Below are 8,546 nucleotides of genomic sequence, written 5' to 3'. Positions count from 1 at the left end.
CCCCTCAGACCGTGAGCCCCTCACCGACGGGACTCCCCCCTCAGACCATGAGCTCCTCATACACAGGCACAGCTTTCTCATCTTCTCATTCTAGCAGGTGCTTAACACACATTTTGCTTACTGAAGAGGAAAAGTCATCATCCAATCTCCCTTACACAACTCCCTCATTCCATTTCCCTCTCCCTGTTGCTTCCTTTCTCAACCCTCACCTCCTCAGGTTCCTCCCAAGCGGGTCCCTCTTTGCGGCATTCCTTCATGCTCTGTCACTTTTCCATCCCAGTCTGTTCTCTCCGATTCCTTGATAAGATCCAGGCAAAGCCTTTCCAACGGGATCCCTTCTGCTTGGTCTGACCCCGCACCCTCCCAGACCATCTCCCTCTGGAGGCTAAACCCCCCGAACTCATACCTCTCAACACCCGCTCAAAACCAGAACACCAGCATCACCTGCACCCTAGTCTTCCACTGCCTTATCTAAGATATGACCAGGCTGGGTTCACAAAAGCATCATCAGTGAAAACTGAACCATTTTAAACCACCCGAGGGAACCCGGTGGAACAGGTTACCACAATGCCCTAACCGGCGGCGAGGGCACCGAGCGGGGGTGCCATCAGCACGGTTCTGGGTGGCATGATGTGAGCCACAACCACACACTGAGCCCCATCACCCACGCTCACTGCCACCTCTGCCTTTCCCTGTAAGGTTCCAGAATAAGGATTAAGAAAGACTCTATGTCAGGCATCACAGCTTTGTAAAAATGAAGCTTTTTTTTCTAATCTCGCCATATATGAGATATGAGGTAAAACAGGGGGATAAATGTGAAAGTAAAGGACTTGAAGGTCAAGAATGAGCCAGAACAGGAAGAGCAAAAATAGGAGCCTGAGTCACAGAATACACCCCTACCTTTCTCTACCGTCACCATCACCACCAGCAGCACCATCGTCATATCACTGTCAGCACCACCACAACCAGCATTATCACCAACGTCACCATCGCTGCGGCATCTTCTTCCTCATCACCATCAACAACTTCATCATCATCTTCATCACTGTCGTCCTCTACGTCACCACCACCATCACCACCATCATCGTTACAATCAGCATTATCACCACCACCATCACCAATGTCACCACCGTCATCATCACCAGCATCATCACCACCTTCTTCCTCATTACCAATGTCACCATCGCCACCATCATCATCATCACCATCATCATCATCATCACCAACACCATCAACATCACACCGTCATCACCAACGTCACCATCATATCACCATCACCACCATAATCAGCATCATCACCACCATCACCATCATTGTTAACAATCATCATTACCACCAATGCCATCACCAATGTTACCATCATCATCACCACCATCACCACCACCACCATCTTCATTACCACCATCATCACCATCATCATCATGACCATCACCACCACCACCATCATCTTCATCACCATCACCACCATCACTAACACTCCTGCACACTCTCTTGAGCCAGTCAACGTTCTGTGTGTTCCACGTGTACTTAATCAGTTATTCACAGTAACTCTAAAGGAAAATTCAAGCAAAGAGAGGGAGAACGGGAACCCCAGGAGCCTGGCTCCACCGTCCACGCTCAGCTCCAACACACCTACTGCTTCTCCAGCAATGAGCCTAGGAAACGGCCCTTCCACCACAAACTCACGAAGCTGGCGTGCATGACCGCTTAGATGATGTCTGTAACGGGCGTGCCTCATTGTCTCCAGGCGGCACGTACAGGGGCTCAACACGCAGATGCATGTGACATGTATAAGTCACAGGAGACAAAACTACTCATGGTCCCTTTTCATGGTCTCTACGGTTTACTGACAAAAGGAACAGACCATAGAGATTAACTACATTTTGTCAGGGGCAGGCAACAGAACCATGGAAGGGCCACAGTTTCCTCTGAGCAGCCAATCACAGTCACCCACAGCGACCCTGCCGGGCCCCGTCTACACCCGCGGTGACCCTGCCGGGCTCCTGACTCCAGTTCCGGGAGCAGCATGCCCACATCCTGCCCCCACACGTCTGCAGGTGTGTCTGTGGGGCAGGGGAGACACCCCAAGTCTCACATTTTGATCCCAGTGAGACTGGTCCTTCCACAGGCCTTGTTCGCCTGACAATGTCACCAGGGTGCCCATCGTACAGTCGTGTTTGGAGCCATCAGAGTGATCCCTTAAGACAAGAGCACTGAGTCGTGCAATGCAAGACCTCTCCAGCCCGCGCAGCAGCTCGTGGGGGCCAGGTGGCAGGGAGCACCCCCAGGCTGTCACACAGGCTGCCTCCAGGGAGAAGGGAGGGGGCCCACACGTCCAGAAAAGGACACAGAGACACTGGGGGCTCAGGTAGGGGAGGACCCCGCCGGCAGGCCCCCTGCGGCCGCAGCAGGAAAGGAATGACCGAGATGGTGGCATGCTCATGGCCCTGGGAGCACCGTCAGCAAAAATGACACAGGTCCCTTAGGTGGAGCAGCCACACCAGCCCACCCACTCTCAGGCCCTTTCCCTGCAAGAGAAACCTTAGAGGCCCGGGTCCCCCCTCACCCCGCTGAAGTCTGACCCTCCTCCCCCACAGCCCCACCCCAAAGCAGCCCACAGGGACTGAGTACAGGGGTCCTCGGGGAAAAAGGGGAGCCAAGAGGCAGTCCCAACACCACAGAAGCCCACTGGCGACACCACAGGGCCACCCTGTGCCTCCTCCAGGGCCCAGTCCCCCAACCTGCCTGTGCTCTGTGACGTGGACCCCCAGCCCCCAGCCAGGATTCTAGGGCTCAAGGGAAACGAGCAGTGTTGTTCTCACAGGCCCACTCTCCGGATTTATTAACACGCAAACCCACGGACTGCCTGGGGCTTGAGCATCAGAGCCCTGACTCCAGGCTGAAGGGCCCGCCAGGAGAGCCCTGACCCTGAGGTGCAGAACATTCCATTGTACACTCACTAAGAGGTCAGAGCACAAGACTGAATAACCCAAGTCACGGACCCCCCCCAGCATGGACGGAAGAGGCAAGTCACAGTCGCTCACTGCTGTCCCCTCGCCCACATCAGCAGCTCTACTCCTTCTGGAAAAGTTTCCTCCTGAGCATGAATCTGAGTAAATACAGTCGGTCCCTGCCCCAAGAAGGGCGGGGGGTAAACACCAGCTCGGAAGGGGAATTCCACGATTTAACTTTTGGAAACTCCCAACTCCTGAAAGAAGCTTCTCATTTGGGTTTTGGTTTGTTTGTTTGCTATGTTTCGTTTTCATTAGCAAGGGAATGATAAACGTGCACTCACCTCGGCATGAAATCCCTTGGCTGTCAATAATCTGCTTGCAAACCCCACAGACCTTGGGTTTCTTAAAGGCTTTGTTCTTAAAACCGTGCAGACTCGTTAATTCTTCTGGCTGAAAAAGCGAAGGGAGAAACTGTCAGCTCCACGATTCATAGTTTGTTTGCCTTTTCTTTTCTCTTTCAGGAAATAAGGCGTCTAACAGAGTTTGGGAAGAGCTAAAAAGGAACTTTACCCGTTCAACAGAGAAGAACAAGAAGCCATCCAGCCAACACTGGGATTCCCCAGGGGAGCCTCAGATACCCCGTCAGCATTCTCGATGCCAGAGCCCCAGAGGGAAGCTCACACCCCCTTGCCCCCCTGGCTTGCAAATCCCCTTATAAATGGGTGAAGAGCGTCAGGAGCGCGGCACTAATCAACACTGATAATGTGATCCTGTATTAGCTTCCACCGACATCCACGACGAAGTAATCCATAGGCAATCCCAGAATCTTAATGCTTCCTCTGGAAGCAATGCTCAACAAACAGCACAACCGTGTTCAGAGGAAGCTGGGTGACGGATTCTCCTGGCCCCTGGGCCTTTCCAAGTGAATGTGCACTTCTGCGGACCGAGAAGCAGTCATGGAAGACCAGTATGTTAAGATATGCGGTTCCTCCCTAAACCCGGCACAGCACTGAATCCACGACACACACGGTACTAGGAATACCTGAACCACTCATCTACCCGGTTTACAGGGTCAAGGTTCACGGCTGTATCCAATCATCTCACAAAAATTCAATTTGCCTTAGAAACCAAACACCATCGTTCTACCCCATTGGTGATATTCAGCAGTGTATCCTCCCAGCGCCTGGATCCACCGAGGCCCGTACTTACCACCAGAGGCAGCCACAACTCCCTGGAAGATTAAACGTTAGCCAGAATGGGAAACAAATGGTACAACTATAGTTTCTTACACAGGTTTTTAGAGCTACACCAATCCTGTGACTCAGCAATTCCACTCCTGGAGACACCCAACCGAAGTAAATGCATATGCCCACAAGAGTCTTGTGCAAGAATGGGCAGAGCCGCCTTATTTAAAAATGTCCCAATCAGGAAATAACCCAAATGTCCACTAAAAGGAGACTGGATAAACAAACTGTGATATATTCCTATGACAGAACACTGTTCAGGTACACACAAGAGCTTGCTACCGTTACACACTACTAATCATGGATGAGCACCTAAGGCGTTATTGTGCTGAGCAAAAGAACTCCGACACAAAAGCACACAGTGATGACTATTTACATGATGTTCATGAACAGGCAAACCAATCTATCTAGTTCCTCAGAGGCAGAAAACCAGTGGGGTGAGCTCCATGACTGCCCCAGATTCCTGCATCAAGGAAGGTCCCAGAATGCAGAGAAGGAAGGGGACCAGTGTACCACCTGGGGCTGAGGAGAAGGTGCTAGGCGTCCAGGCAGAACAGGGCAGCAAGAGTTCACTCATCAGAGCACCACAAAACAGGGCTGCATGGAACCCCTAAGATGTGCACAAGGGCCCTCTGAAACATTAGCCGAGCGCTGATGAGCACATGCATGCAGTATATGCGCACATCACAGTACAAACTGCCCAAAATAAAGCACAGAAAGAAGGGACCACCTAAGGAAACACACAGATCAACAGAGCATCAGCGAGCTGTGGGAAAGTTCAAGCAGCCTAACACATGTGTAATTGAGGTCTCTGTAAAGAAGGTAGGGGAATCATGAAAATATAATGCCTCGGGGCACCTGGGTGGCTCAGTCGTTGGGCGTCTGCCTTCGGCTCGGGTCATGGTCCCGGGGTCCTGGGATCAAGCCCCACATCGGGCTCCCTGCTCCGTGGGAGGCCTGCTTCTCCCTCTCCCACTCCCCCTGCTTGTGTTCCCTCTCTTGCTGTGTCTCTCTGTCAAATAAATGAAATCTTTAAAAAAAAAAAAAAAAAGAAAGAAAGAAAGAAAATATAATGCCTAAAACTTTTCCAAAATCTGAGCGAAACTATAAACTCATAGACTGAAGAAACTCCGTAAATCCCAGGTACAAGAAGTGTGGCAGAAATGACACCAAGGCATATGATAATCACACTGCTCAAACCCAGTGATACACAGAAAATCGTAAAGGCCCCCAGAGGAGAGGAAAAGACACATTGCGACAGGAGACCAACCATTAGCACAACAGCAGATTTCTCATGGAAAATCAATCTAGTGAGAAAACAGTGGGGAGGTACAGAGTGCCAAGAGAAATTCTGTCACCCTGAAATTTTGGACCCAGCAAACATAGCATTCAAAAATTAAAGCGAATTTAAAAATTCTTATGATATACAAAAGCTGAAATATTTCATCACCAGCTGACACGTACTACAAGACAAGTTAAACATAGTCTGAGCACAAGGAAAATGATCACAACTGGAAAGACAGCTTTACACAGAAGGAACAGTGCCAGAAATGCTAAGTATGTGGATAAATACATAAGATGTTCTCTTATTATTAAAAGCTCACTACAAAATACTTAACTGTTGAAGCAAAAACCAATAACAATGTAAAGTGGGGTTCAACAGACATAAAAGTAAAATTTATGATAAAACAGCACAAAGCCAAGGAAAAGAGAAATGTAAGCATTCTACTGCAATGCTCTCATACACTATCATGCGAAGCAGGCTGTGATAAACTAGAGAGATGTACTATAAACCCCAAAGCAACTACTAAAATAATGAGTGATAGGTAATAATCCAACAAAACAGATAAAATGAAATTATTTTTTAAAAAGTTCAACTAATCTAGGAGTACCTGCCTGGCTCAGTCAGTAGAGCACAGGACTCTTGATCTCAGGGCCATGAGTTCAAGCTCCACATTGGGTGTAGAGATTACCTAAAAATAAAGTCTTTAAAACATTAAAAATAAAAGTAAAATAAAAGTTCAATTACTCTATACATGGCAAAAAAAGAGAAAGTAGAGCAAAGACTAGGTGAGAGAAACAAAACAAATAGCAAGATGATAGATTTAGACCTCACCATATTAGTAATCACATTATATAAATAGTTTAAATGCTTTAATTAAAAGGCAACAGTTGTCAGATTATATTCCTTTAAAAAAGAAAAAAGACAGAAAAAATACACAAGGATAATGTTAAAGGAAAGCTGGAGTGGCTATATTAATATCAGGCAAAGTCGATTCCAGATTAAAGAATGTTACCAATGATATGGAGAGGGATTTCACAATGATAAGAGGGTACATGCATCAGGAGAACATACAATCATGAACATGTATGCACCTATTAACAATACTTTCAAAATACATAAAGCAAGAAATGATAGGATTGCAAAGACATAAATAGGCAAAAGTGTAAATATGGTCCGAAACTTATTTATCCCTCTTTTGGACTGAACTATGTCCCCCTGAAATTCACATGTTGAAGACCTAACTCCCAATATGACTGTTTGTAGAGATGGGGCTCTTAAAGAGGTGATTAAGGTCAAATAAGGTCATAAGGGTGGGTTCCTAATCCAGTAGGACTGGTGCCCTTACAAGAAGGAGAAGAGACATTTGGGGGGGCTTGCACACTAAGGAAAGTCCATTTGAGGAGGACTCAGCGAGAAGGTAGCCATCTACAAACCAAGGAAAAAGGCCTCAGGAAAAATGAAGCCTGTCAACACCCTGATCTTGGACTTCCAGCCTCCAGAACTGTAAGAAAATACATTTCCGTTGTTTAAGCCCCCCAGTCTGGCATTTTGTTACAGCAGCCCCAGAAAGCTAATATGCCCCTTCCCAATGACTGATAATTATTTGTAATCAATAATAACAATTGATAATTATTGCAGAAAATAATCAAAGATACATTAGATTTGAACAACATTCTCAAAAGACTTGACCTAATTGACACTGATAGAATATCTGACCAACAGCAACAGAATGCACATCCTTTTCAAGTGCATATGGAATGTTTACTGAAGCAGACCACAGCCTGGGACATAAAACAAGTCCAAATAAATTTAAAAGTATCCAAACCATACTAAATATGTTCTCTGACCACAATGGGATTATATTAGAAACCATAAAAAAAAAGATCCTTATAAAATCCCCCAAGTATTTAGAAACTAAACAACACACTTCTAAACAATACATCATAGCAAACAGGATTTATCCCAGGGAGGCAAAGTTGGTTTAACATTCAAATACCAGTCAGTAAACTAAAAAAGAAACCTACACAATCTTTCAATTCATCGGGGCGGGGGGGAAAACTCTGACAAAATCCAACATCGATTTCCTGATAAACACTCTCAAATCAAAATAGAGAGAGACTTCCTCAACTTGGTAAAATCCACCGCAAACCCCAATTTAAGGACAACAGACAGAATGCTTTCCCTTTAAGCTCCGGAACAAGGCAAGGATGTCTGCAACCAACATTTCTATTTAACATTGTCTTAGAGGTTCTAATCAGTGCAATCGGGCAAGAAAAATAAATAATAGGTATCCAGTTTGAAAAGGAAGAAGTATAAAAAAGGTTTTTTTTCATGAAATGTACAAAAAAGCTCTAGAACTAACAAGCAAGTTCAGCAAAGTTGAAGGACAGGAGCTCACTGACTGTACAAAATGTATTTCTACATCCTAGCAATAAACATTCAGAAACTGAAATTCAAAGAACATTACCATTCACAGCATCATCAAAAATATTAAATCCTTAGAAATCAATCTAACAAAAGATGTGAAAGGCCTATAAAGTAAAAAATGTAAACCATCTCAGAAAGAAAGTGAGGAAGACCTACAGAGGCAGAGGGATATACCATGTTCATGGATGATAAGACTCGCTTTAGTCAAGATGCAGTTTCTTCCATAAAATCGACAGATTCCACGCCATCTGAATGGAAATCCCAGCAGGCTTTTTTTGTAATTGGGCAGATGGGTTTTTAAAATTCAGGTTTACATTCAAAGCACAAAACAACTTTGAAGTTTGCACATATTCGAGTGTACAATCTGATTAAGTATTCAGACCCCAACTTCTCCCTCCCTGACCTACAGCAGACGTAACTGATCATTCACAGGTACCATCCCCCGTTGGCCTTACAAGGGACTGGAACTGGCAGAGGGGTGATTCCAATGTGAACACAAGCTCTCATCTTCCCTGCTACTCGAGCTCTCTGGAGGGCAGGCAGCTTACAGCTTTCCACCTGACCAGCTCTAGTCCTCCTCTCCCCCACAACCCACCTGACCACTTCCAGTTCCTCCAAAGTCTCTGCACCACCATC

The 8,546-nt window shown here is 46.3% G+C and overlaps 1 long non-coding RNA gene across 1 annotated transcript in view; it reads right to left on the bottom strand.

Annotated features, from left to right (window-relative positions):
- The window catches only part of LOC141371194 (uncharacterized), an 18,040-nt gene extending 13,789 nt beyond the window's left edge, over positions 1 to 4,251 (bottom strand). The window contains exons 1-2 of the long non-coding RNA XR_012375955.1: positions 4,164 to 4,251; positions 3,296 to 3,404 (exon numbers count right to left, since the gene is read on the bottom strand). This is a non-coding gene — a long non-coding RNA (uncharacterized lncRNA). The remainder of the gene's footprint in view (positions 1 to 3,295; positions 3,405 to 4,163) is intronic.
- Positions 4,252 to 8,546: the final 4,295 nt, after the last annotated feature.

Source organism: Callorhinus ursinus, unplaced genomic scaffold (assembly GCF_003265705.2).
Source record: "Callorhinus ursinus isolate GAN/ISIS: 27379988/994484 unplaced genomic scaffold, GSC_fseal_2.0 scaffold60, whole genome shotgun sequence".
In the NCBI taxonomy this organism is placed as follows: Eukaryota; Metazoa; Chordata; class Mammalia; order Carnivora; family Otariidae; genus Callorhinus; species Callorhinus ursinus.
The sequence above is the reverse complement of the archived record's forward strand: the minus strand, read 5'-3'. Positions and strand labels throughout refer to the sequence as shown.